Raw genomic sequence first — 27,910 nt, 5'->3', positions numbered from 1 at the left:
GGGGAATTAATAAACAACTCCACCCTCCACTGCAGAGGCAATCAATGAGTTATTTGCCTGTCCTTGCCTTTTGTGTTTGAGGACTGTTTTTCCTGGGAAATTCTTGCTAGAACACGAAGTTACCCTTGTTTGCTTAACTTTTCTCTCTGTGAATCAGCCTGTTAAAGGCTGGGTGGGTTCTCCTTCCCCCTGTCTGACTTTGTTGCAGGGGAGGAGGTACTGACTCACAAAACCCCTGGTTCATCTGGCCATTTACTTCACTCACAGTCATTCAACAGAGTTGGGAAACAAACATGGCCCATCCAATCAACAGAATTCCATCGTTCGTCTCAAAGATCGAGACAGATTCATATCTATTACCCTGGAAAGATGTTTGTGATCACACCACTCAATGAAAATAAACAAACCAACTACAGAATGATATTTATTCAACAAGTAGGTATTGAATTCTTAGCCAGTCTGTTCAAGGCACTAGGGACACAGCAGTGGTGAGCGGAGAAAAACCCCTGCCCTGGTAGAGCAGAAATTCTGGAAGAAGAGAAAGAGAGAACAAGAAAACAAAGTTAATTTAGGTAATGAAAATTGCTATGATGCTGAAACAGGAGGGAAAGGGGCAGGGCACAACCTTTAAAAGAATAACAGCCTGAGGACAGGACATAAACTGATTAGAACCAAACAGGTCCAAGATGGCAGATGAATCAACTTCCACTAGACCTTGAGCCTCAGTATATGCTCATTGCAACACATCAGCAAGCGAAATGATACACCCACGGGCGCCATGACAGTTCCAAGGCCAACCATAAAGGTCAGAAAGTGGGCAGTGACCCAATTCCTGGGAATCTCCACCCCCTTCCCCAAAATAGCTGGAATAATCCTCCCACTCATTAGCCTGTGAAATTACCCACCCCTATAAAAACTGACAACCCCATATTCTGGTGCCACTCTCGCCTTCTGAGATGGCCCACGCTCTGTCTGTGGAGTGTGTTTCTCTCTAAATAAATCCACTTCTTATCTATCACTTTGTCTCTCACTGAATTTTTTCTGTGATGAGACATCAAGAACCTGAGCTTCATTAAGTCCTGAAAAGAGGCGTGTGATCTCAATTAAAAGACTGTGGGTTTTGGCTGGGTTCGAGTCCCAGCGTGTGGGTTCAAGTCCCAATCTGACGTCCACTGTTTTAATGCAAGAGAGTGGGAGGGAGGCGGAGCTACTTAGATGGGGTGGTCATGGAGGGCCTCTCTATGGAGGTGGTGTTTGAATTGAAAACATAGTGTGATTCCACTTTTGTAAAACATATTCCTCTATGTGTATATATGTCTGTTTACTATAAGCATAGAGGAAAAGTCCAGAGAGATACTCATCAGAATATTTCCGCTTTTAACTCCAGATATTTCTGGAGTTCTATTCTATGCATTGGCCTGGGAAAAATTCTCAAGACACTAAGCTGATTCAGGCAGGTATGGTCCAGCCCTCAGAGGACTATCTCCTTTTCTGATTCCCCACATAAGCCAAACTGGGCTGGACTCCAAACTCATCACTGCAAGTAACAGAACCTCAAACTAGTTTAAAGGAGAATTTATTGGCTCACATAAGGAAAAGTCCAGCGATATAATTGGTTCAGGCTTGGCTGTATTCAGGAGCTCAACAGTGTCAACAGGCCTGTGTCTCTCTTCATCTCCCATCTCTGCTTTCCCTTCTGTTGGCTTCACTCTCAGGCAGGCTCTTCCCATGAGGTGACCAAGACATCTTCAGCTTCTGTCCTCCCAGCTCAGCGATCCTAGGGAGAGAAGAGCACCCCTTTCCCTGGCAACACCAGCAGAGTATTAGAGCTGCCTGTCATTGGTTCACTTTGGATCACATGCTTTCCCTGAGCCAGTCACAATGACTTGAGGGATGCAGGAATCCAGGTGAGGATAAGGCATCTGCTCCCGGAGACAAAAGGGAGTCTCCCTCACCTGGACCACATCTACTGAGGAGGGGAAAGGACCACCCAAGCTGCTACTGGGAAGGCCAAAAAAAAAACAATGCATGATTAACTTTTTGCCACACAGTAATGACACGGGATAGGAACACTTACCACTTCCATTTTACAGAGTAGATTTGAAGCTTAGCAGCTTTCATAAGACCACACAGCTAAGAAGTGGAGGAACTGGTGTTTAATCAAAGTCTGTCTAATGCCAAAGCCCCCAAATGATGATCATGATGTTGATAATTATTGTGATAAGAACTACTATTAGTTGAGCACCTACGGAGTGCTAGGTTTTGCAAGCACGATCTCATTTCATTCCCCCTGCAACCGTTTGAGGCAGGTGTAATGGACAGTTGTAGTTGACTCCTTGATATCCATTCTAGCTCAGCCACAGGCCTGGGACCCAATTAATGTAAGGCAATCATGGGAATTGCATCCCCTTGCCAGAGATTGGTTTGGGAATGGGCATGTGACCCAAGTCTGGCCAATGAGAAGTGAGGAGACGTTTGCCGGAGGCTTCTTGGAAAGTTCTTCCTCACTTTCAGGAGAGGGTCTGGAAGTGACCCTCTTTTCCTACCGGACATGAAAGAGAATGCCTGTAGCCCTGATAGCTCTTGACAGTCATCCTACGATGACAAGGAGAACCAGCCTTAGGCAGAAACCAATACTGTAGATGGAAGAACAGAGAGACGGAAAGAACCTGAGTCCTTGATGATATCATTAGGTTGCTAGAACTACCTCTGTCCTACAGTTGGCCTGACCTGGACATCCTGTGAGGGAAGCAGGATAGCCTGTTCTAGTTAAGCCAATTTGTGTTTTATTGGTTCCTTTTTTCTAGCAAAAGGCATGCTAATGGACTTAGAATGGATTTTTAAATCTTTATTTCACGGATGGGGAAACTGAAGCTCAGAGAGATCAAGTGAGTTGCTCAAGGTCACACAGCAAGCCAGGCTTTAATCCAGGGTTTGTATGATTCCGGACTCATTTCACAGTGTGGTTTCCCCACAGTAGTAGCCGTCCTCCTGCTAGATATTTTTTGAGCACCATGACGCTGGATCCTCCTAACTACCCTGTGAAATAAGTGCTTTTATTATCCCCATTTTGCAGATCAGAAACATTCACAAGGGAGGGGACGTTGTTTAGCAGAGAGGCTTTTGGATCTGAGGCTTTCCTTTCAAGTTTATGATTCAGAGCCAAGGGCAGATAATAGTCAAGTGGAGTGGGATTGGGGAGTAAGGAAATCCTGAAGGTTGCAAAATGCTAGGATCTTATTTCAGCACTGCTGAAGTATTGAGCCAGGAGGATTGGGAAATAGAACCCCAGAAACTCATTTGTCCTCTCAGGATTGGCTCTTAATTAATTTTAAATTTGGGGTAAAAAAATTCATGTAGGGAATACATCACCACTTTAGAAAAAAATTGGAAACATAGGCAGATAGTAAGATAACATAATTTTAAAATCTTACCAATACTCCAGCTGTATAATTGTTGACAATTATGCTTAATCCCTTCATGCCTCTATTTCCTCTGGGGAGTCAGGAAAGCCGTTCTGAGGTGGTGGCATTTGAGCCAAGGCAAGAAGGATGAGATGGAGCCACCACTGGAAGAGTGTTCCTGGCAGAGGGAATAGCATATGCAAAGGCCCTGAGGTGGGAGTGAAGATGGCTGATGGAAGGGATGGGACGATGGCCAGTGGGGTTCATGAGAAACAAGGGAAGGGGGAGTCGAAGGAGATGAGGTCAGGGAGGTAGACTAGAGTCAGATCACAAGAGGGGGAAATGGTTTTGGGGACAGGGAGCTGCTCATGTGCCCAAAACACAGATGATCAGCCAGTAATCCAAGCAGAAGTTTTATTACTTAGCATCCGGCTTCTAAGAGGAAGGGCAGGTGAGAGACACTAGCAGGTAGTCAGTACATTTTTACCAAGTGGCTACTCTGTGCCAGGCCCTGCCTGGAGTTCTGGCTTCCAGGAACATTTGCTTTGAAGATCAGAAATTCAGGGGCAGCCAAGTCTATAAAGAGTCATTTTTCCAAAGAGGACACCTGACTAGCCAACAAATGGATGGCAAGAGCCTCAAGGTCCCTCCAAAGCAGGCAATGCAGGTTAAAACATTTAGAGACATTTCACAGCTGTGGACTGGCAACAATTTGAAAATCAAAACCCAGCAAACTGTAGAGGAGTGGTTAACAGCTCAGGCTCTGGAACCAGCTTCCTCGGGTTGGTACCATGCGCTGCCATTCCTAGCTGGGTGATTTGGGACTAGTTACTTCACCTCTCTGTGCCTCCGTTTCTCTATCTGTTGAATGGGGATGAGAATCGTCTTTAACTCAAAGTTTCTTAGGAGGGTTACATGAGCTATTTCATGTTAAATGTTGAGAAAGGTACTTGGCACAGACTTAGCGCCATATGTGATGGTGGTATTATTATTGGTGAGGAAGTGGGAAACAGAAACTTTCATAGACAGCAGTTTGGCATTTGAAAGGCATGCACCCTGTGACCAGCAATCCCACTTCCAGGTATTCACCGTAGAGAAGCTCTCACACCTGTAAGGATGGATAGCTTCACCCATAATAGGCCAAAAGTGATACCGACAGTATAGGTGTCAGCAGGTGAGTGGATATAACAAACTGTGACATATCCCCAGAAAGGAATATCAGTGAGCAGCAAAAATGAATAAACTAGATCTAAAGAGGTCTTAAAAATATAATGTTGAATGAGAAAAGAAACTTTCAGAAGTAAACTCTTAGTATGATACCATTTATGTAAATATTAAAGTCACAAAACAACATTATATGTATAGTAATACCAGAGGTGATATTGAAATATGACCTGGGCACCAAGTGATCAGAGCAGAGGCTGACCATGTGGGCCCCAGTGGGTGGTCCAGAAATGGCTTCTCCATGCTCACTAGCACCTCCCAGCCTCCCCACCCCTGTTCCGTCCATTCTATTGCTTATTAGCTGTATGATGTCAGGCAAGTTGATTAATCTCTCTGGGCATCCGCTTTTTCATCTGCAACAGGGGAACAATAGTTGCAAAAGCTAATACATACACAGTTCCCCGTGTGCCAAACCCTCATTATAATCCTCATAGTAACCGTTTGTGGTAAATTCTATTATTACTCCCATTGTGTATAAATGGAAACTGAGGCATAGAGAGGCAGAGAAACTTATGGTCATGGTCCATAGAACTTAACCTATTGGATTATTGCAAATATATAGTAAATAATACATGTTAAGAGCTTAGGAAAAGGTTTAGTACTGAATAAGTGCTCAGTAAACATTAACAGTTATTTTTATGTCACTGCCCTGCTCAAAAGTCTTCAGTGGTTCACCATTGCCCCTAGGAGACAGTTTGAACTCCTCAACATGGGCTACAAGGTCATGGCCTTTTCCCTTCCCACCCCTCTATCTCATTCCCCTGTTTCCCCCTGTTCTCTATTCTCCAATCAACTTTCCTTCTCTCAATTCCACCCATACCCCTCACCTTCCCTCCCACTGGACCTTTGCACATTCTTTCCCTTTGCCTGAAATGCTGCTTCCTCCTGCTCTTATTTTACCTGGTTAGCCTCTAAACACCTTCACAGTCATATACAGTGACACCTCTTTCAGGAGACCCTGTAGGAATGGGTTAGGTCCTCCTGGTCTGTGTTCTCATAACTTTGAAAACATGTCCCTTAAGTAATGCTTCTCCCTCCTGGAATTAATTCTTTAGTGTTGGTCTGCCTCTCTCAACAGTGAGCTCTTGGGAAGCAGGGAACTCCTCTGACTTTATCACTGTTGGTGGCCTGTGGCAGGCATTACAGTCTGGCTCACTCAACACTTGTCCCAATCCCCTTGTAATGTGGCTTCTTGTACTGTAACAGCTAGAAAATGAAAAACTAGATTTCCCAGACTTCTTTGAAGCAGGAGTGATTCATGTGGTCCAGTCTCCCCTGGTAAGCCTTAGAGGCAAAAATAAGCTGTGGGGATGCCAAGTGGTAGAATCTTCTGGCAAGCACAACGGTGGAGATATCTGGTCCTTCTAGGGAATAATAGTGGAGTTCTAGCTGCCAGCCCCTAGCTCCCTAAGTCCTGAGCACGTAGCAGAGGCAGCAGAGATGTTTCTGTTGGAATATAGTTCAGCAGTGAAGTTTTTTATTTCTCCTGGCTTTGATGCTCCTGGCTACAGTGGGGTTATTTAGCAACTGTGGTACCACCTAATACCTTTAATAAATCCCTTGTTCCTTAAGCTAGCTCTAGTTGATTCTGTTGTTTGCAATTTAAAATGCCTTGTGCACGCACTCAATAAATATCGGTTGAATGAGTGAATGAATGATGACCTCTTAGGAACCTCCCTGTTCCCACTGCTTTTATCCCCAAGTGGTAACATCACAAGTCCTAGACGGTTACCTTTCTTTCAAAGGTCAGGGACAGGAAGATGACGTGGAATGTCTTATCACTGGCAGGCCTTGTAGATGAAAGAGAGTCCTAGGAAGGAACTGGGGCTATCTCCTAGGGCTGCCAGGGGAGCTGGCTGGGGCCTCGGAATGACTGGGCTTGGAGAAAGGATGTTGTGTGAGGGAGAGGGAGTGGGCAGGGTGGGTCACCGAGCTGTCCCGGGGCCATCAGGGCAGGGGTTCTCTTATTGGGGCCCACCATACGTCAGTGCATGTACTGCTTTTCAGCTGAAAAGCACGTTGGAGAAATATAGTTATGAGCCAAAGATTTTCTAAGAAAGCTTAAACTGCATGTCAGCCAGAGCACTTTTGGCTGTGAGTGACAGAAAAACCGATCTTAGGAAATGCTTTGGTTGGGTTCCTGCAGAAGCAGATCTGAGATAAGGATTTGTGAGCAAGTAGTTCATCTGGGAGATGATTCTGGGAAGCGCTGATGAAGGAAGTGGTAAGTGAGACGGGGAAGGGAAAGAAGCCAATATAAGGGGAGTCACTGAGCAGGCAGTCACTTTAGGCGGCTGAGGCTCAACCCCATCATGGGACTCTGGGACACAGAGTAGAACACAATTCAGAACTGCCCACTCAGTGGGCAAGGGAGTCAGGGTATTTACCCACCGACTCCTGTCAGTCATTGGGGAGGGTGACCCCCCCCCCCAGCATTCTCAGTTTGTTTGTACTAAATGCTCATGCGGGGCAAAGCCCTCAGACAGAGAGCACAGAGGCTGGGAATTGGAAGCCATTGAGCATCAAAACAATGATTGCCAAGGGGGTATGGGCAGAGGATCAACATCATCTGCTACAGTGACTTAAGCCAAAAAAAAAAAAAAAAAAAGAACATTTAGCTCATGGAGAATAGCATGTCCCGGGACATGCTGGCTTCATGTACAGCTAAATTCAGGGACTCGTAAGTTATCAGGACTCAGTCTCTCTCTTACTCTCTCAATAGTGGCCACCTTTGAGCTTCAGGCTCTCTTCATACTGGTCTAGCCCAGCAGAAAGTAAGCAATGCTTTCCCAACGACTCCAGAAAAAACCTGAGGGTTGACTCATCGGTCCACCTGGGGCCCATGCCTATCCCTGAACCAGTCCCTGTGGGCAGAGGGATGAGGTATTGATTGCCTGCTTTAGGGCATTTGTACTCCCTTGGAGCCGAGGATGGAATTAGCTCCATCTGTTTCATATGGACAGGGAGTAAGGAAGGGGCCTCCCAGGGAAGTCGGGGAAAGATGGGGAATTGGATACCGAGTAGATAAAGCCAAGAGGACAGATGTAGTCCAAGCTCTCCATGTGTAGATGAGAACCAGCACCCCTGACAGGGGAAGGGACTTGCCCAAGGTCATTCAGTTAGGCAACAGCAACCTAGCTTCCTGTCTTAATCCAGCATCTTTCCACCAGGAGCCCGTGGCCTCTCAGTAAATCGGGTTGGCTTATCCAGTGCAAACCCTTTATATCCTCCCATCCTAGCTGCTTCTCTCGATCCATGAGAGCCGTGTGTGACTGTAACACATATCTCCCTGCTTTTATTAAATAAATATTTAATCCCTCATTTCCCAGGCAGAGAAACTGAGCGTTTTTAAAAAATGGTGTTAATTCAGGGGGTTAGCAAGCTTTTTCTGTAAAGGGTCAAATAGTAAATCTTTTAGACTTTGTAGGCCACGTAAGTCCTCTTTTGCATATTCCTCTCCTCCTCCTCCTTCTCTTTTTTCTTCTCTGCCTATTCCTTCTCATTTCTTCAGCCCTTTAAAAATGTTAAAACCATTTTCAGCTGCAAGGGCCAACAGGCCACAGTTTGCCAATTCCCAGTATAATGAAAGAACAAAAGACTTGGTGTCCCAGGGCTTCCCTGGTGGCGCAGCCTGCCGATGCAGGGGACACGGGTTCGTGCCCTGGTCCGGGAAGATCCCACATGCCACGGAGCGGCTGGGCCCGTGAGCCATGGCTGCTGAGCCTGCGCGTCCGGAGCCTGTGCTCTGCAACGGGAGAGGCCTCGGCGGTGAGAGGCCCGCGTACCGCAAAAAAAAAAAAAAAAAAAAAAAAAAGACTTGGTGTCCCAGAGGGTGGACTCTGGTGCTGATTTAGAGCAAATCACTTTGGCTCTGAGCCTCAGCCCCTCAACCATGAAGGAGAGACCATACTCCCTCTCTCTTGATGCTGATCTAAGAAATAAAGATTATGAACAGAAGATACTATATTATATTAAAGTACAAACTAGAGACCCCAAATAACCATGGCTTAACAAGGGAGAAGTTGTTTTTGTAATTGAGATAAAATACACATAACGCAAAATTCACCATTTTAAACACTCAAAAATGTATACTTCAGTGAAGAGAGCAGTTTTTAATTTCTTTTTTAAATCTATGTTGGATCTGAGGGGGTATGAGTGCTCCAGGGCCAGGATGGCTCCATGGGGTGGGGCCTAGGCTCCTACCTTGTTGCTCCTCCATCCCTAGAGAGGCATCCTTTCCACATGGTCCAAGACGGCTCCCCAACACCATGTCTGTCATTTCAGCCAGCTGGAAGGAAACAGTGAAGGGAAGAGCATTGCCCATTCCTTGTGAAGGTCACGACGCAGAAGTGGGTCCAGGGGATATGTAGCAGAGGAGCTTTCCATTAGCTACAACTTAGTCGCATGACTCCACCTTGCTGCAAAGAAGCCTGGGATATGTGGTAAAGCTGTGGGAAGCTGTGTGTCCAGCTAAGAGTCAGGTGTTCTCTTACTAGGGAAGAGGGGAAGGAACAGATATTGGGGGGAATCATTCATAATCTTTGCCCAAAGCATCTGGCTCAGAGAGGCTCTACAACTGCTATTGTTGTTGTCTCTTCTTTGAAAAACTCAGTAGGTGTATTTGAAAGATATACCTAAATACTGGATACTGATATCACCCTGCATTGGATTTTGGAATCAATACAGTAAGGTTTAAGTCTCTGTTTTCATGGCTATGTGATCTCTCCGAATCCTGTTTTCATCAGTCAAGCAGGGATAAAGGCATATTATTCATGCAGGGGCTGGGAAAATCAATGAGCGTAAAGCTCATGCACAATGTCCAGCCCAAAGGGGGTGCTTAGTAAAGGGTCATTTTATTGATAAGAAATGTGTATGATAGGTAAGAACATGAGCTCAGAGATCAAACAGACCTGGGTTCAAATGTAGACTCTTCTACTTCCTAGCTGGGCAAACTATTTAACCTGGCTGTGCCTCAGTGCTCTCATCTGTGAAATGGGAGCGGTAACAGCTCCAGCCCACTAGATGGGTTTCAGGCTCCAAGGAATTGCTGGCACATTGAAACCAGCAGCGAGGTGAGTTATTATTAGGTCCCCTTTCCCAGTTTGAGCTTGTGGAGGAAGAGGCAGGGTCAAACGCTGTTGCTGCAAACCTAATGTTGTGCAAAGAAGTCATACATGAAAGAATTAATGCTGTATTGTGCCAACACACAGAGTTCAAAACAGGTAAAAATAACCATTGGTGTTGGAAATCAGGGTAATGGTTACCATTCAGGGTGGCAATAGAGGCTGGAAGGAGGCTTCTAGGGGACTGGACAATTTCTGTTCCTTGGTCTGGAGGCTAGTTACCCTAGTGTGTTGCCTCTGTGAAAACGTATTGAGCTGTCACTTGTGTATGTGCACTTTTCTGTATGTATGTTACACTTCAATAAAAATTTCCCTCTAAAAGATAGTTGTAGTGTATTAGAAAGCCAGCAGTGGCTGAGGGGCCAAAAGGCACAGGTCGGGGCATCCTTCCTTGCCAGCCACCACAGTTTCTGTTTCAGCTCGAGGTACAGGCGTCAGCTTCCCCTCCAAATGCTCAGCTTGGCATCTACCACTGGAGCCTCTGGCCACAAAGTTCCCCTTTCCCTGTGATGTGGCCTGATTACCACATCTGGGTCCAGTCTGGTGCCAGCCAGCCTGACTGCCCATGTTATCAGCTCCTGGACCTTGGGAGAGACTTGTTTAGACAGGGGAACTTCCATAAGTCACCGGAACAGCAGCCTCATTTCATTGATCTTACAGCTGGGATTAGAGCTGTTCAATCTTCATTTCATTAATCCAGACACTATGTATGTAGCTCTTGACAAGGTTTGTGGTTGGTACAAAGATGTTTCATTCATTCATACAATAAATATTAATTAAGCACCTACGAGGCACTGTGCTGGGTACTGGGGATGCCTCTGTGTAGAAAACAGACATGGTCTCTGTTTACCTGGAGCTGACTTATTAGTGGAGGGAGATAGACAATAAATAAACAAATAAATATATAGTATGTTAGATGGTGATGGGTGCTATGGAGATGGAGATGGAGACAGAGATGGAGACACAGAGTGTAAGACAAGTTTGGGGACGGGGTTTGCAATTTTTAACAGTGTTCAGGGAATGCCTCCCTGAGAAGGTGACATTTAAGCAAAGACTTGAAGAAGAGGGAGTGGGCCAGGTGAGGATGGAAGGAAAGAATGTTCCAGCCAGAAAGGAGAGTAGGGAGCTGAGGTCAGAGAAATTGCAGGGAACCAGATCCCCTGCCTTGGGGGTCAGGGTAAGGATTTTGACTTTTACTCCAAGTGAGAAGGAAGCCATGGGGGGATTTGAGCAGAGAAGGGAGATGATCTGATTCTACCATAATGTTGGCTGCTGTTTTCAGAGTAAGTTATTGAGAAAAAAGGTGAAAGCAAGGAGACCGGTGAGGAGGCTGCTGCAATAATCTGGGTGAGAGATGATAGTAGCTTGGCCCGAGATGGTATCAACAGAGGAGTATGGATTCTGGATGTATTTTGAAAGTAGTGCCAAAAAAATTGCTGATGATTGGATGTAGGAGGCAGTGAGAGACAGAAAGGAATCCAAGATGGTGCTCACATTTTTGGCCTGAGCAAATAGAGGGATGAAGGAGACATTAACTAAGATGGTTAGAAACATGTTGGGGCAGTTTGGGTGGGGAGAAATTCAGGAGCTGGATTTGGGGCATACCCATTTTGAGATGGCTGTCAGATCTCTAAGTGGATATGTGGAAGGGGCAGATGGAGATCTGGGCCTGAGGTTCAGGACAGAGGTCTGGGCTGAAGCCATCCATTCAGGGAAGTCAGTGTTTAGATAGTATTTCAAGGCAGGCGATTAGATTGGAGAAGGTATCCAAGGACTAAGCTGTGGGGCACATCCAACATGGTCAAGGTCAGAGAGACAGGGAGAAAACCAGCAAAGGAATTGAACAGGAGCAACCATCATTAAAATAAAATTGATTCACCATTATTAAAATAATAACTACCCTTGGAAAAGATTGTATCAAGGTGGAATGCACTCCAAGATAAATTTTTACAAAAAAATAAACAAATCCGGGCTTCCCTGGAGGTGCGGTGGTTGGGAGTCCGCCTGCCGATGCAGGGGACACGGGTTCGTGCCCTGGTCCGGGAGTATCCCACATGCCGCGGAGCGGCTGGACCCATGAGCCATGGCTGCTGAGCCTGTGCGTCCGGAGCCTCTGCTCCGCAACGGGAGAGGCCACAATAGTGAGAGGCCCGCGTACCACAAAAAAAAAAAAAAAAGAAAAAGAAAAAGAAAAAAATATACTAGTAATCAATAAATATATTCCCATGAAGAAAGAGAAGATGATAAAACAAAGGTGTCAAAATATTAAAAATTGGTGAATCTGGGGCTTCCCTGGTGGCGCAGTGGTTGAGAGTCTTCCTGCCGATGCAGGGGACGCAGGTTCGTGCTCCGGTCCGGGAAGATCCCACATGCCGCGGAGCGGCTAGGCCCATGAGCCATGGCCGCTGAGCCTGCGCGTCCGGAGCCTGTGCTCTGCAACAGGAGAGGCCACAACAGTGAGAGGCCCGCGTACCGCAAAAAAAAAAAAAAAAAAATTGGTGAATCTGGGTAAAGGGCGTACTGGAATTCTCTGAATTATTCTTACAGCATTTCTATAAATTTGAAACTGTCTTGTAACCCGTAATTGTGGTTGCGTCTTGGGTGGAAAAAGGAACATGGAGGAAGGAGCCCCACTTTTTCACCCTTCTGTAGTTTTTGGAAGTATTACCTGGTTAAATAAATAACTAAAAAGTGAAAAATAACCAAAGTTCATTTATTAGACACATGTTCTAGGCACTGTGTTACTACTTACATGCTCCAGACCATTCTCATTTATTCCTCTCAACTATGCCCATTGCACAGAGGAGAAAATTTAGTCTCCAAGAAAGGAGGTGATTCACCCAAAGCAGAACTCAGAACCAGGAGTTAACCCAGGTCAGTCTCATCTCAGAGGCGTGAGTTTGGCAGGATCTTCATTGTTTAAAGGAAGAAAAAAAAAGCATCTGGCTCTTACTGTGTGGGTGTGGATTGTCCATTGTGAAGATTAATAAGGGGTGTAGCCATTTGACCAATTAGTCATTCAACAAACATTTATTGAAAAATCTTTATTGGGCTCAAATGCAGATTGACTATGATTTACGAGTACTGGGAGGTATTAGGAGTTCTAGAGTGTTCTGGGGTGAGTGAGGGGCAGCCAGGATGCAATCGGGAAGTATTTCTGTGTAAACTGCCTAAAGAGATTCCAGAGGAAGGGGTCTTGACTCTCCAAGTATCCAGTAATTTGAGGTGAGTTATTTTTTTTCCTTGTCAATAAATATTTTCTTACCTATTTCATATTTATAGATTGTGCTCTTTTTCTAAAATTACATGAACTTCAAAACCCATAACCACTAAGAATCGAAGAGGGATCTCACAGTCTGGAGGAGTTGAGCAGTTACAACACAGTGGCAGGTGCACTGCTGGAGGAAGTAGAGGTACCGTAAGTAGCCCTGATCCAGTCACTCAGAAGTGCCCAGGCTGTCCTTCCCATTTCCTCACAGTTGCCCCCAAACTCCTGTTTGACCAGCAATTGATATTTTTATCATCTACTTTCTTGCTGTCCCAAAAGTGACACGGGTAACTGGCGATGGCTCTGTAGCATGTGTGTGATAGTATCAGATAATATAATGAATACTTGTCTGCTAGGCACCCCCCAGTCTGAATTTACTGAATTCATCTCATTTAAGCCTCAGAACAGTCCTATGAGGGACACACTATTATTATCTCCATTTTACAGACGAAGACATTGAGGCATGGAAAGGTTAAGTACTTTGCCCAGGTCACAGTGGCATGTGGAGGAAACAGGAATCAAACTTGGGCAGTGTAGTGTTGCCCAATACTGTGGGCATCTGCGGCTCATACCCGCCCAGAATCCCAACTTTCCTTTGGGGATTCACCCACTTCCACTTTGGACCATGTGGTTTGGGTGAAACTGACCATGCCCCTTGGCTCTGGGGTAGGTCATGTCATCAGTCCTGGCCCATCAAAGCTAGCCACGGTGATTAATTCAAAGGCGACCACAACCAGGTCAATGGGAACCCTCCCTCAAACCTTTATTAAAACTAGGTGAAAAACGTACTCCCCAGGGTGGTGGGGATGGTAAGAGAGAAGCAGCCTAGAGCTACTGAGACCTTCTTTGTCACCTGCTTGAGAAGGAAGGCAGTACAGGCGAATCTGAGCATGACAAAGCCCCACTGACATTGCTTGAGTCCTGGATCCAGCCATACCTGAAATGCCTGTGGGCTTTTCCATGAAGTGAGCTAATATGTTCTGTCCCCCTCCCCCCTTTTGTTGGCTCAGTTAAGCACATAGTAGGAGCAGATGTTCAAACAGCAGTTGTGGTTGCTGTCATAGTCACAGGTCCATCCCCTTACTTCTTTTTTAAAACTTTCTTTAACAGCTTTATTGAGATATAATTCACATACCACTTAATTCACCCATTTAAGGTGTCCAGTTCAATGGTGTTTAATATATTCAGAGCCATGCTGCCATCTCCATAATTTTAGAATATTTTTATCACCGTAAAAAGAAATCTCGTATCCATTATTAGTCACTACCCATTTCCCTCCAATCCCCCCACACCACCCCAGACCTAGGCAACCAGTAATCTAACTTCTGTTTCTATACATTTGCCTATTCTAGACATTTCATATAAACGAAATCATATACTATGTGCTCCTTTGGGTCTTTCCCTTAGTACATTTTCAGGGTTCATCCATGCTGTAGCATGTGCCATTACTTCATTCCTTTTTATTGCTGAGTAAGATTCCCTTGTAAGGGTATACCACATTTTTTTTTCACATCTTTATTGGAGTATAATTGCTTTACAATGATGTGTTAGTTTCTGCTGTATAACAAAGTGAATCAGCTATACATATACATATATCCCCATATCTCTTCCCTCTTGCGTCTCCCTCCCTCCCACCCTCCCAATCCCATCCCTCTAGGTGGTCACAAAGCACTGAGCTGATCTCCCTGTGCTATGCAGCTGCTTCCCACTAGCTATCTATTTTACATTTGGTAGTGTATATATGTCCATGCCAATCTCTCACTTCGTCCCAGCTTACCTTTCCCCCTCCCCGTGTCCTCAAGTCCATTCTCTAATAGGTCTGCGTCTTTATTCCTCTGCTGCCCCTAGGTTCTTCATGACCTTTTTTTTTAGATTCCATATATAGGTGTTAGCATATGGTATTTGTTTTTCTCTTTCTGACTTACTTCACTCTGTATGACAGATTCTAGGTCCATCCACCTCACTACAAATAACTCAATTTCGTTTCCTTTTATGGCTGAGTAATATTCCATTGTATATATGTGCCACATCTTCTTTATCCATTCATCTGTCGATGGACACTTAGGTTGCTTCCATGTCCTGGCTATTGTAAATAGAGCTGCAATGAACATTGTGGTACATGGCTCTTTTTGAATTATGGTTTTCTCAGGGTATATGCCCAGTAGTGGGATTTCTGGGTTGTATGGTAGTTCTATTTTTAGTTTTTTAAGGAACCTCCATACTGTTCTCCATAGTGGCTGTATCAATTTACATTTCCACCAACAGTGCAGGAGGGTTCCCTTTTCTCCACACCCTCTCCAGCATTTATTGTTTGTAGACTTTTTGATGATGGCCATTCTGACTGGTGTGAGGTGATATCTCATTGTAGTTTTGATTTGCATTTCTCTAATGATTAGTGATGTTGAGCATTCTTTCATGTGTCTGTTGGCAGTCTGTATATCTTCTTTGGAGAAATGTCTATTTAGATCTTCTGCCCATTTTTGGATTGGGTTGTTTGTTTTTTTGATATTGAGCTACATGAGCTACTTGTAAATTTTGGAGATTAATCCTTTGTCAGTTGCTTCATTTGCAAATATTTTCTCCCATTCTGAGGGTTGTCTTTTGGTCTTGTTTATGGTTTCCTTTGCTGTGCAAAAGCTTTTAAGTTTCATTAGGTCCCATTTGTTTATTTTTGTTTTTATTTGCATTTCTCTAGGAGGTGGATCTAAAAGGACCTTGCTGTGATTTATGTCATAGAGCGTTCTGCCTATGTTTTCCTCTAAGAGTTTTATAGTGTCTGGCCTTACATTTAGATCTTTAATCCATTTTGAGTTTATTTTTGTGTATGGTGTTAGGGAGTGTTCTAATTTCATTCTTTTACATGTAGCTGTCCAGTTTTCCCAGCACCACTTATTGAAGAGGCTGTCTTTCCTCCATTGTATATTCTTGCCTCCTTTATCAAAAATAAGTTGACCATACGTGGTGGGTTTATCTCTGGGCTTTCTATCTTTTTCCATTGATCTATATTTCTGTTTTTGTGCCAGTACCATACTGTCTTGATTACTGTAGCTTTGTAGTATAGTCTGAAGCCAGGGAGCCTGATTCCTCCAGCTCCGTTTTTCTTTCTCAAGATTGCATTGGCTGTTTGGAGTCTGTTGTGTTTCCATACAAATTGTGAAATTTTTTGTTCTAGTTCTGTGAAAAAGGTATATCACGTTTTATTTATCCATTCATCAGTTGTTGAGCATTTGGGTTGCTTCTACTCTTGGCTATAATAATAATGCTGCTATGAACCTATGTGTACATGTTTTTGTGTGGATGTATGTTTTCTTTTCTTGGGTATATTCCTGGGAGTGGAATGACTGGGTGATATGGTAATGCTATGTTTAACCTTTATTATTATTATTATTAGTTTTTATTGGAGTACAGTTGCTTTACAATGTTGTGTTAGTTTCTGCAGTACAGCAAAAAGAATCAGTTATACATGTACATATAGCCACTCTTTTTTAGATTCCCTTCCCATTTAGGTCACCACAGAGCACTGAGTAGAGTTCCCTGCGCTATACAGTAGGTTCTCATTAGTTATCCATTTTATATAAGGTAGTGTATATATGTCAATCCCAATTTATCCCATCCCCCTTTCCCCCCTTGGTAACCATAAATTTGTTTTCTACATTTGCGACTCTATTTCTGCTTTGCAGATAAGTTCATCTGTGCCATTTTTCTAGATTCCACATATAAGTGATATTATACAATATTTGTCTTTCTCTTTCTGACTTACTTCACTCTGTATGACAATCTCTAGGTCCATCCGTGTTGCTGCAAATGGCATTACTTCCTTCTTTTTACATGTTTAACATTTTGAGGAACTGCCAAACTGGTTTTTTGAAAATGGCTGTACCATTTAACATTCCCACCTGCAATGTATGAGCCCCCCTACCCCACCTTACTTTTGCTGTGTAACTCTGGCAAATTGTTTCAATTCTCTGGGCCTCAGTTTTCCATATTTGAAATGGGAACACACCGTTGTGGGGATTAAAAAGAGATCATGCATATGAGATTTAGGGCAAATCTCTTAAGTTCTGAGCCTCAGTTCTCATCTGTGAAATGGGATAGCAAAAGCATTTCCTTCATAGGGTTTTTCTGAGGAGGAAAGGAGACAGCTGCTAGAGAACAGGACATAATCAATAAAAGGTGGCTGTATCCCTAGTTAGAATGTGATTCCCTCTTTCCAGTTGAGCAAATCTCTCCTGCACATCTGTGTGCTATGCACCGGACTGTATATGTATCAATGCTCCCTTGATTTTCTTTCTTTTTTTTTAAATTAATTAATTAATTTGTTTGTTTGTTTTTATTTTTGGCTGCGTTGGGTCTTCGTTGCTGTGCGTGGGCTTGCTCTAGTTGCAGTGAGCAGGGGCTACTCTTCGTTGCGGTGCGCGGGCTTCTCATTGCGGTGGCTTCTCTTGTTGAGGAGCACGGGCTCTAGGCATGCGGGCTTCAGTAGTTGTGGCGCCCAGGCTCAGTAGTTGTGGTGCATGGGCTTAGTTGCTCTGCGGCATGTGGGATCTTCCTGGGCCAGGGCTCGAACCCGTGTCCCCTGCACTGGCAGGCGGATTCTTAACCACTGAGCCACCAGGGAAGCCCCTCCCTTGATTTTCAAGTTGGAATTCCTTTGTCTTGTGCAACCCTGGAAGATTTGTGGGCTAATCATTGATAATCGGCTGACATTCAGGAACCCACAGAGTGTTTCAGTGGGGTGACATGATCTGCTGATGAATGACACATCCCCTTAGATATAGAAACTGCCAAGCTTGAAGCAGGAAAGTGTGAAAACCCCATGACTGAGTCATGATCCCTGGAGTGGGATGGGGGTGGGGAGGTGGGGGAAGGAGTGGGAGGGGGCTGGATAAAATCGCTGTTCCCTAAAGGCATCCGGTCTTTCTCTCTGATCTCATCTCTTCCTCTCCCTCCTCCTACAGTACCCATCAGTCAGAGTAAACCCCTCACATTTTCTGGAACAAGCAGTGCTCTCCAGACCTTCGTACACGCTGTTCCCTCTGCCAGGAGCACCCTTTCTGCTCCTTACCTCCCTGTCACCTATCATAGTCCAGTTCATCCTTGAGTTTTCAGATTGGAGGTCAACTTCTCCAGGAAGCTTTCTGCAGTGGGGATCTTTTATCTTGCCTATGCAACGTTTGTTTCCTCTGGATCAGAAAACAGCATCTCAATTTTCCTTTGGGGAGCCACTGCCTCCCCAGCTTTTATCCATGGGGTTCAGATATGGGCCCCTGGCTCCACGGGTGAGCCTGGCCAATGAGCATATCCCATTCCCCTGGCCACAGTGATTGGCTCCTCGATGGGCACGTCATTCCAGGGAGGCCAATGAGACTCACTGGAGTTTTGTTGGAATTTTTGGGAGAGAGGATCTCCCTTCCCAGTGGGGTTGCCAGTTACAAGAATTAAGCAAGCTTGGAGTTGCTTGTGGCCATCTTTGGCACCAGGTGCAGAAAGCCTGTCTGAAAGCAAATCCAAAACAGAGGAAAGCAGAGCTGAAAGGTGGAGAGAGAGATGAAAGGAGAGACAGAGACATGTATTTTTTGATATTGTTCCAGTCTCTGGAGTCATGCCTCAAGGCAGTTTTACATCTTGATTTCTTATAACTCAGTAAGTCATCCTCTCCCACTTTTATTTCACTAGTTTGGTGGGTATTCTCTCACTTGCAACATAAATACACCTGACTAATACTCCCTGATTCCATATACACCCTTGAGCTGGGATGGATACCCTTTCTGGGCTCTCCCACAGCTCCGTTCCCTCCATTTTCATTGCATTTAATAGATTGTAGTATAATGATCTCTTTGTTCGGTTGTATCCCCCACGAGACGCAAGGAGCAGTTGTGCCTTGTTTACTGCGGTATCTCTAGGACCTAGCCACACCCAGCACATAATAGCACCTCAATAGATTCAATTTTCATTCCTTTTTTAAAAAATTACAGACTAATTCATAGAAGCATATATACACACACACAAAATGATTCTATAATTTTCTATGGGTCTGTATGGAAATGCACAAAAAAAGTTTGGAAAGCTACCACCCATGCATCATGGTGTAAGTTACCTCGCATCACGGTGGTCACAGGGCGAATGTGCTTATGTATCACTCATTATTAAAAATTAACTAAAGATGAAGCTTAACAAACACAAGCGGCACAGGCTCTTTGTAATAACGAATGCAATCAATTCAAAAGTGTATAGTTAAAAAAAAAAAGTGTATAGTTAAAAGTGAGAGTTACCTAGCCTGTCCCAATTAATATCTGTTGAATTCAGGAATAAATGTCACAACTATAAATAGTTGATGAATGAATGATTAAATAAGAAAACAGTTCCGTCCAGAGAGACCTCAATTCAAGGTGACCTCCCTGTCGCCGCCCCCCGCCCAGCCCCTAAGAGGCCAGCTGGTTTCCCTGAAAGTCTGGGCCTTGGGCCAAGGTTTTAATTCTTTCTGGACTGGGCCCCCGTCTGGGAGTCCTTTTTCCCTGGAGCCTTGTAGAATGACTCACAGGGTTTTTTGTGGACAGAATCCCCTAGTGACCAGAGGGTCAGCTCCTATTCTTCAAGCAGGTGGGCTCTGAGTAGACTTCCCAAGGGCTGGGTTGGTGAAGGACAGGGGGTTCCTGAGTAACTGTGTGACCAGTGGCTGAGTGATGTTCCCTAGGAAACAGCCCCCAGTAGACAGTCCCCAGTTGTAACAGGCTGTGTGGAGAGACTGACAGCCCAGACAGTGGGCCCGAGGTCCAGTCCTGCCAGTTGACTTGTGGTGGGACCTTTCCCGTCCATGAAGTGAGGGAGGTATGCGGTGGACACTGGTGGTTGCCTAGCTAGTAACAGTCCTGCGCCTTCTTTCCTGCTCACAGACCCTCAGTGCGGGCGGTGGGGGAAGGGACTGGATTGCCATGTGTTTAAGGGGAAGGTTGGGCCTCTCCTTGTCCCCAATCCCCAATGTTTCTGTGTCCAAGTGAGTGTGCACACACACATGTATCTTCGTGTACACACACACACACACACACACACACACACACACGCACACACACACATGCACACACATGAATCTTAAATAGTCCAAGTGAATCATTTTAAGGCCGTAACATAGTAATGGGTTTAGCATGTCATAACACCTTCGGTGTGGTTTTGGACAAGTCACTTATTCTCTTTGTGCCTCAGTTTCTTCTTTAAAATGGGAAGAGTTCTTACTTTCCGATGTTTGTTGTGGGCCTTAAAATGAAGCCAGCTAAAGGGCCCAACGTCCAGCAGGAGTTAGAGTTAACAGTTCTTAGACAAACACTGTTGGCTTAATTCCCCGTTTGAGGACTTTTTGTTCTTTTCATAGGTGACAACTAGTGACGATGACTTTATTAACTCCATTTGCTAGTCCTACTTGGAATATGTATGAATTATTATGTTAAAGGCGCATTTTGTTCAATGAGCAAGGTGATCTCATAACATTGGGGGTGTGAATGAGGAGAAATCTCTAAGGACAGAGGATGTAGGCGGTGAAATATGGAGATTTACTTGTGTCTGGAAATTGCTGATGTCTGGAAAGCCATCCTGTGGGAAATATGGAATGCTGGCCCCTTCTCTACAGGTCCAGATGCAGCGGGGCCTCTGTTAACAAGAATTTTATCAGTTGAAGAATTTGGGAAACCGTGGTTTTAGAGATTCATTCTAATCCCCGATTTTACCCTTTACCATCTGGGCAAGTCATCCTATTTCCATAAGCCCTGGATTCCTCATCTGTAAAATGGTAATGATATAACCAACCTCAGTGGTTTGTAGTAAGAGTTAACAGTGGTTCCCAGCTGGGGGTGATTTTGTCCCCCAGAGGACATGTGGCTGTTTAGAGACATTTTTGGTTGTCATAACTGGATTGGTGAAAGGAGGGTGCCACCGGCATCTAGTTGAGTAGAGGCCAGGGATGCTACTAAACGTCCTACAGTGCACAGTATAGCATCCACTACAGATAATTATCTGGTCCCAAATGTCAACAGTGCTGAGGCTGAGAAGCTCCAGGTTAAGTCTGTTAATGGGCCTACAGAGGGTGTAGGCCAAGAAGACTTTTTTAATTGCCTTAGGACAAACAAAGCTGCCCAGTAAAGCAGAGTTAAGTGCAGGGTGTAGATAAGGTTGGAGAGCCAGAGAGAGCTCCATTGTTCTGTGTGAGCTGTGGTGGGGAGAGTGGCAGCGGTGCCAGAATCTCTGTGTGTGACCCACTGGGAGAAGCCAACTGGCTGCCAGGGGTTGCCAGGGCCTTTACTCCAAGCTGCATTGTGTGGCGAGTTTGAGGTTTTTACATAGATGGTATCTACAGCTCAATGGAAGTGACTCTGTTTTCTGAAGTGGCTTGTTGTTACATTTTATATAATATTAAGAAAATATCAATGGTCCATATCAGTGGTTCTCAACCAGGAGTGATTTTTGTCTCCTGGAGGCCTTTGGCAATGCCTGGAGACAATTCTGATTGTCACAACAGTGGAGGAGGCTGCTGGCGTGTAGTGGGCGGAAGCCAGGGATGCTGCTAAACGTCCTGCAGCACAGAGGACAGTCCCTTCCTCCCTGCAAAGAATTATTTGGCCCCAAATGTCAATAGTGTGGATATTGAGAAACCCTGGGTTATATCAGGCTGTTGTTGGTATTGTGTATTGGGGTCTAAAAGCCACCCCAGCTGTTAGAGGATGGGGGAGGGCAGGTGTGATGGAGTGGAAATGATAAATTCTGTTTGGACAGGTCAGGTAGTTCCTGAGATCATTTGGGAGCCAGAGGGGGACCCTAGGGGGTATTTCACAGAGTGCTTCTTGAGTGTTTCTTTTTCATGCCATGTCCTCTGCCCTCTGCTGACCACAAGGACATCTTAGAGAGAGTTCATCTCAGCTCTGGAGAAATGTCTGGTCAGTTGAATGACAGGCACTAAGGATTTTGAGGGTACAGAAGGAAGAGCCCTGGGCTGGGAGTTCAAGTCCTGACTTTGTTTCAGTGAGACCAGCAAGAGCGTCTCTCCTGTCGAGCTCTGCAAGCCCTGGACTCTCAGGGGCTGAGATGATAGGGAAACAAGATGGCGGGGACACGGGGAACTTGGGAGGAGGATGGGCACCACTGGGGTTCCCAGGACACAGGACACAGTTGAGGACCAGGGAGGTCCAATAGTTAGGACTTAGTGTAAGCAGATGCAGGGCAGGGCAGAGGCCTAGCCACCTTTTAGCCAGAGAGGAAGCAATGAAGGGAAAGAGAAGGTTGTCAGGGGGAGGAGGTGGTACAGAGGATACACCTCTCGAACTGGGTTAAGGTCTCAAGTCACATAGGGGTGGCTGCAGTTCCTGAAGTGGGTTTTAACACTGTGTCGCCAGAACCCCCTCAGTCCTAGGCAAACTGGGACAGTTGGGCACCCTGTTCAAGCTGCCCATTCCCAGTCCTCCTCCCTCTTGCCTTCCTCTACTAGAGAAGCCAGGAAGCTAAATATTTCATTTTCCTAGCCACCTTCTGGCCAGCGGAGACCATGAGACACAGTTCAGGCCAACCAGAAGTAAGCTGAAGTCCACTGGGAAGGCTTTCCTTCCGGAAAACAAAGACAAAGCCTTGCCAGGACAGGACGTTTGGACTTTCTCTTTCTTTTAGTAGCAAAATCCCTGAATTTTAGCTGGGTGGCCAAAGACTGCATTTCCCAGAACCCCTTGCAGATAGGAATGTCTGTGTGACTATGTCCTGGCCAATGGGATGTGAACAAAAGTGACATGCACAAACTCTGCTGAAGTTCCAACATTCACTCTGATTGGACTAATTGAGGTCATGGCCTATCTCAGAACCAATCACTGTCACTCAAGGGAGGCAATGCTTTGATTGTCCAGGACTGGTCACTTGTCTCTTGGGGTAGGGACAGTCTCACCTGAACCTCAGGGACTAGACATGGGGGAGGGGAAGTTCCCCAAAGAAATACTGGGTGCTGTGAGCAAACGATAGGGGGATGAATGCTGGACAGGAGAGGGGAATTGTTTTCTGTGTAGAATTCCTGTTCTAGGCCATATATCTCCCCTACGTGCTCAGGGGCTCTGGACTTCTTGGCACTGTTGTGCCAAGAAGGGTCCAAGCTGCCCTTTTGTCCAGATCACGAAAGGAGAACTAAGGCACTGACTTAGGAGACCATCAAAACCACGAAGCAGACTTTGTGGATTGCTTTATTCCCCTTCTTCCTTGCCAACAGAACCTAATTTTGTTGTTGAAGAGCAACATGCCAGGGCCAGAGAATGAATTCTGATTGGTCTAAGCCAGCCATAGCAATCCTGTCTCCCTTTGTCTTAGTCTCGGGGTAAGCTTGGGACCCAGTCCTGGCCAATGAGGCAGCAGGGAAAGTCTGCTGAGGGCTTCTGGGAAGGATTTTCCTTCTTGTTAAAAGAAAGAGAAGTTTTGTCCCCCAACCCCTTTTCTTTCACAGGTGTCTTGTTATAGCCTTTGGGTGTTGTTGTGACATTTGGAGCTGTAGCAGTCATTCTGAGACCATGAGAGAAAGACCAAGGGAATCCTCCAGAAGCTGACTCACTGCTCTAATACTGAGATGCTGAACTATCCAACCCTGAAACATTCCACCTGCCGGTTTATTGTTACCTGAGATTAAAAATGTCCTCATCATTTAAGGCCCTCTTAACTGAGTATACAGTTATCTTCAGCCCAAAGCACCCCAATGGATCTACCTTCAGCCTATAAATTTTAAGGCAAGGAGGTGGCCACTCCTCAGAGACTATTTGGTTCTAAAGCTGGTCAGGCCTCTCCTATTTTGCTCTCTGAATGTTCTATTATGAAGCTCTTGCACGTGATAAACATTAATAATTCAGGTTTCCCTCGTGGCTCAGTGGTTAAGAATCTGCCTGCCAATGCAGGGGACATGGGTTAAAGCCCCGGTCCAGGAAGATCCCACATGCTGCAGAGCAACAAAGCCCACGCGCCACAACTACTGAGCCTGCGCTCTACAGCCTGTGAGCCACAACTACTGAGCCCACGTGCCACAACTACTGAAGCCCACGGGCCTAGAGCCCGTGCTCCGCAAGAAGAGAAGCCACCGCAATGAGAAGCCTGCATACCACAATGAAGAGTAGCCCCCGCTCGCTGCAACTAGAGAAAGCCCGCGCGCAGCAACAAAGACCCAATGCAGCCAGAAGTAAATGAATAAATAAATTTTTTTTTTAAAAAAAACATTACTAACTCATCGGGACTCTCCCACCATGGACTGAGTATTGTACCTTCCTTGTAAGTCTCAAAGTTGCCTGAAGCTCTTTACAAGCATTCACAACACAGAGAGTAAGAGTGGGCTGGCCTGGGAGTCTGGTCTCTAACATTTTAATTTTTGTTTCTAATTTTTGAATTTGTTAATAATATCAAACCTACAGGAAAGTTAGTTGAATAAAAATAGAACAAAGTATATCTAGATACCCTTTACCCCAATGCACTTATTGTTAATATTTCTATAATTTCTTTATCATTTGTGTTCTCTCTCTTTCTGTCTCTGTGTTTACATAATTTTTTGAACCTTTTGATTGTAAGTCACATATATCATGGCCCCTCACCACTAAGTATTTCCTAAGAATAGGAATATTACCTTACATAAACCCAGTGCAGTTATCAACCTCAGTACCTTTAACATTGATAACGTTTTAATTTGTATTCCAATTTTGTTAATTAATTGATCCAATAATGTCCTTAAGTTTTTTTTCTCTTCCAGTATAGGGAGGGTCCAGTTTAGGGTGACATATTGCATTTAGTTGTCATGTCTATTTAGTCTCCTTTAATCTGGAACACTTCACAGCCTTTGTCTTTTGTGACATTGACATTTTTCAGTAATACTTTGGTCTTTTCTTTTTAAAACAATGTTTCTCATTTTGGATTTGTCCAATACTTCCTCATGATCAGACTCAGATTATGCATTCTCAACCTGGCCTTTAATTTTGATTCTAATAAAATCTGGCCATATGATCCTAAGCAAGTTATACCTCCTCTTTGAGCCTCAGTTCCCCTAAATGTAATAAAAAAGGGTTGATTAGAACCCCCTCCTAGGATTCTACTATCATTTTTCATATGACACCAACCCTGTAAATTCTTTCCTTCTTTTCTTCTAAAAGGAAAGAAATGAATAAAAGGAATTGATAAGAGAAGTATATAGCCACTGACAATTTGGGATTCATTCACTCAATAGATAGTTATTGTTCACCCATATTGACCAGGACTCTTTCAACTGGAAGGTACAGAAACTTAACTCATACTGGCTTGAACTACAAACAGAAGAAGCCCAGAGGAAGGTTTAGCTTCAGATAAAGGTGGGTACAGGTGATCAAGTGATGTCACATGGCGTCTGTGCCTCTCCCTTTCTTCATCCTGCTTTCTTTTCTGTTGACTTCATTCTCTGGCAGGCCCTCTCCTCATTGTGGGGAGCTGATCACCAGCAGCTCCAGGCTTGCAAACAACCAGCTCAGTAGCAGTAGTGGAAACGTTGCTTCTGCTTTCCCGTTGTTCTAGCATAAATCCTGGGGCGGGCTGTCATTGGCGAGGACTGGGTCAGGTGCCCATGCCTGAACCAATCACTGTGGATGGGAAAGTAGAATTATCTGGACGGGGGCCTGGATCATGTCTCCACCCAAAAGCCAGAAGATGGTGTCTGCCCTGGACTGTGTATCAATCAGCGGAGCAGAGCAGAGTCACTGTCAGTGACTATCCCATAGGATAAGGGATTTATTATAGGAAGTAGGTCCCCTACAATTGTGGGAGGAGTGGGGAAGTGAAGGCTTGGAAGAGAACTCAGCGGATCAAAATAACAGTCATCAATCAAATTGAGAGGCTAAGGCAGCTTTTGGTCAGCAGGGCCAGCAGTTAGGAAAAAGAGCTGGAAGTGGCATAGTGGAGAGCAAGAACAAGTCCACCAGTCATGAAAACAGACAATTACAATCTAGTTTGATAAGTGTTTTAACAGAGGAAAGCATAAGGTGCAATGGTACCCTAAGGGTTTACTGAATCCTGTCTAGAAATCAAGGAAGTCTTCCTGGAAGAGACAGCATTTGAGCTGCGACATGAAGAATAAAGAGAGGGCCAGATGAAATGGGGGAAAGTAGAAGAATTAGCACATGCAAAAGGCTAGAGCCAAGATAGGATATTAAAGAACTAAAAGTAACTTAGTCTGGCTGGGGCCTAAATATGAAGTGAGGAGGGTCAGGGGTGATGCCAGGAGGACAGCAGGGGCCAGATTGCAGGTCCTTACAATGAGAATTTTGAACTCCTAAGAGCAATGGTGAGTCATGGGAGGATTTGAAGCAACAGAGAAGTAAGTGTCATATTTAGGCGTTGGCAATTTGGAGACGGGTGGATTTTCTAAACATCGTTCCAGGAAAAGTCCAAATACCTCAGCTGGAACTCTGAGCTCTGTACCTTCAAGGGTTTGCTAGGTTTGGTTTCCTTCCTTGCAATTTGGGCAATAGGGCAGGGGTCCCCAACCAGCAGGCCGTAGACCAGTACCGGTTGGTGGCCTGTTAGGAACAGGGCCGCACAGCAGGAGGTGAGCGGCAGGCGAGTGAAGCTTCATCTGTATTTACAGCTGCTCCCCATCGCTCGCATTACCGCCTGAGCTCTGCCTCCAGTCAGATCAGTGGCGGCATTAGATTCTCATAGGAGCACGAACCCTACTGTGAACTGCCCATGCCGTGCAAGGGATCTAGGTTACGTGCTCTTTATGAGAATCTAATGCCTGATGATCTGAGGTGGAGCTGAGGTGGTGATGCTAGTGCTGGGGAGTGGATGCAAATACAGATTATCATTAGCAGAGAGGTTTGACTGCACCGAGACCATAATAAATCAACTGCTTGCAGACTCATCTAAACCCTATCAGCGGGACTTCCCTGGTGGTGCAGCGGTTGAGAATCTGCCTGCTAATGCAGGGGACACGGGTTCAGTCCCTGGTCTGGGAAGATCCCACATGCCGCGGAGCAGCTAAGCCCGTGCGCCACAGCTACTGAGCCTGTGCTCTAGAGTCCGTGAGCCACAACTACTGAGCCTGTGCGCCACAACTACTAAAGCCCGTGTGCCTAGAGCCCGTGCTCCACAATGAGAGAAGCCACCGCAATGAGAAGCCCGCACACCGCAACAAACAGTAGCCCCTGCTCGCCACAACTAGAGAAAGCCCACGCGCAGCAACGAAGACCCAACACAGCCAAAAATAAATAAATAAAATTAAAAAAAAAAAAAAAAACCTGTCAGTGAGTGGCAAGGAAAACAAGCTCAGGGCTCCCACTGGTTCTGCATAATGGTGAGTTGTATAATTATTTACTGTATATTACAATGTAATAATAATAGAAATGCACAATAAATGTAATGTGCATTTAAATGTAAGTGCACATTAAATGTAATGAGCTTGAATCATCCCGAAACCATCTCCCCACCCCGCCCCTCCCTGGTCCGTGGAACAATTGTCTTCCACCAAACCGGTCCCTGACACCAGAAATGTTGAGGACCGCTGCAATAGGGCATTGGGAAGGTGACTGCATTGGTTATGATATTTTCAACTGTAAGTGACAGCATGCCTGACTCATAGTGGCTTAAGCAAAGAAAAAATGTTGTTACCTTTTATAACAAAATGTCTGGAGGTTGGCAGCTCCAAAGATGTTGCAGTGGCTTGATGGTGTTCTCAGGGACCCAGGCTCTTCTCATCTTTCTTCTCTGTCATCTCCAGCAGTTGGCTTTAGTTCTCAGACGTATCACCCATGACAGCTGCTTCCAGTGCCCCACATCATGTGATCACAAGACACTGATCAAAGCAGGAAGGAAGGGGCAGGGGCAAAAGGCTCTCACCTCCTGAAGTTCTATGTTATTAATGAAGTTAATCCCCAGAT

At 45.1% G+C, this 27,910-nt stretch overlaps 2 long non-coding RNA genes across 2 annotated transcripts in view; one reads left to right on the top strand and one right to left on the bottom strand.

Moving 5' to 3' along the window:
- The window catches only part of LOC137207981 (uncharacterized), a 50,688-nt gene that overhangs the window by 15,761 nt on the left and 7,017 nt on the right, over nucleotides 1-27,910 (top strand). The gene's annotated exons all lie outside the window — the stretch shown is intronic.
- LOC137207982 (uncharacterized) lies at nucleotides 445-27,910 on the bottom strand. The gene is made up of 3 exons (XR_010935419.1): nucleotides 27,642-27,910; nucleotides 1,589-1,777; nucleotides 445-528 (listed from the first exon to the last, which is right to left on the bottom strand). It is a non-coding gene; the product is annotated as an uncharacterized lncRNA (long non-coding RNA).

Source organism: Pseudorca crassidens, chromosome 15 (assembly GCF_039906515.1).
Source record: "Pseudorca crassidens isolate mPseCra1 chromosome 15, mPseCra1.hap1, whole genome shotgun sequence".
Lineage (NCBI taxonomy): Eukaryota > Metazoa > Chordata > Mammalia > Artiodactyla > Delphinidae > Pseudorca > Pseudorca crassidens.
This window is presented reverse-complemented; position numbering and strand designations above follow the sequence as displayed.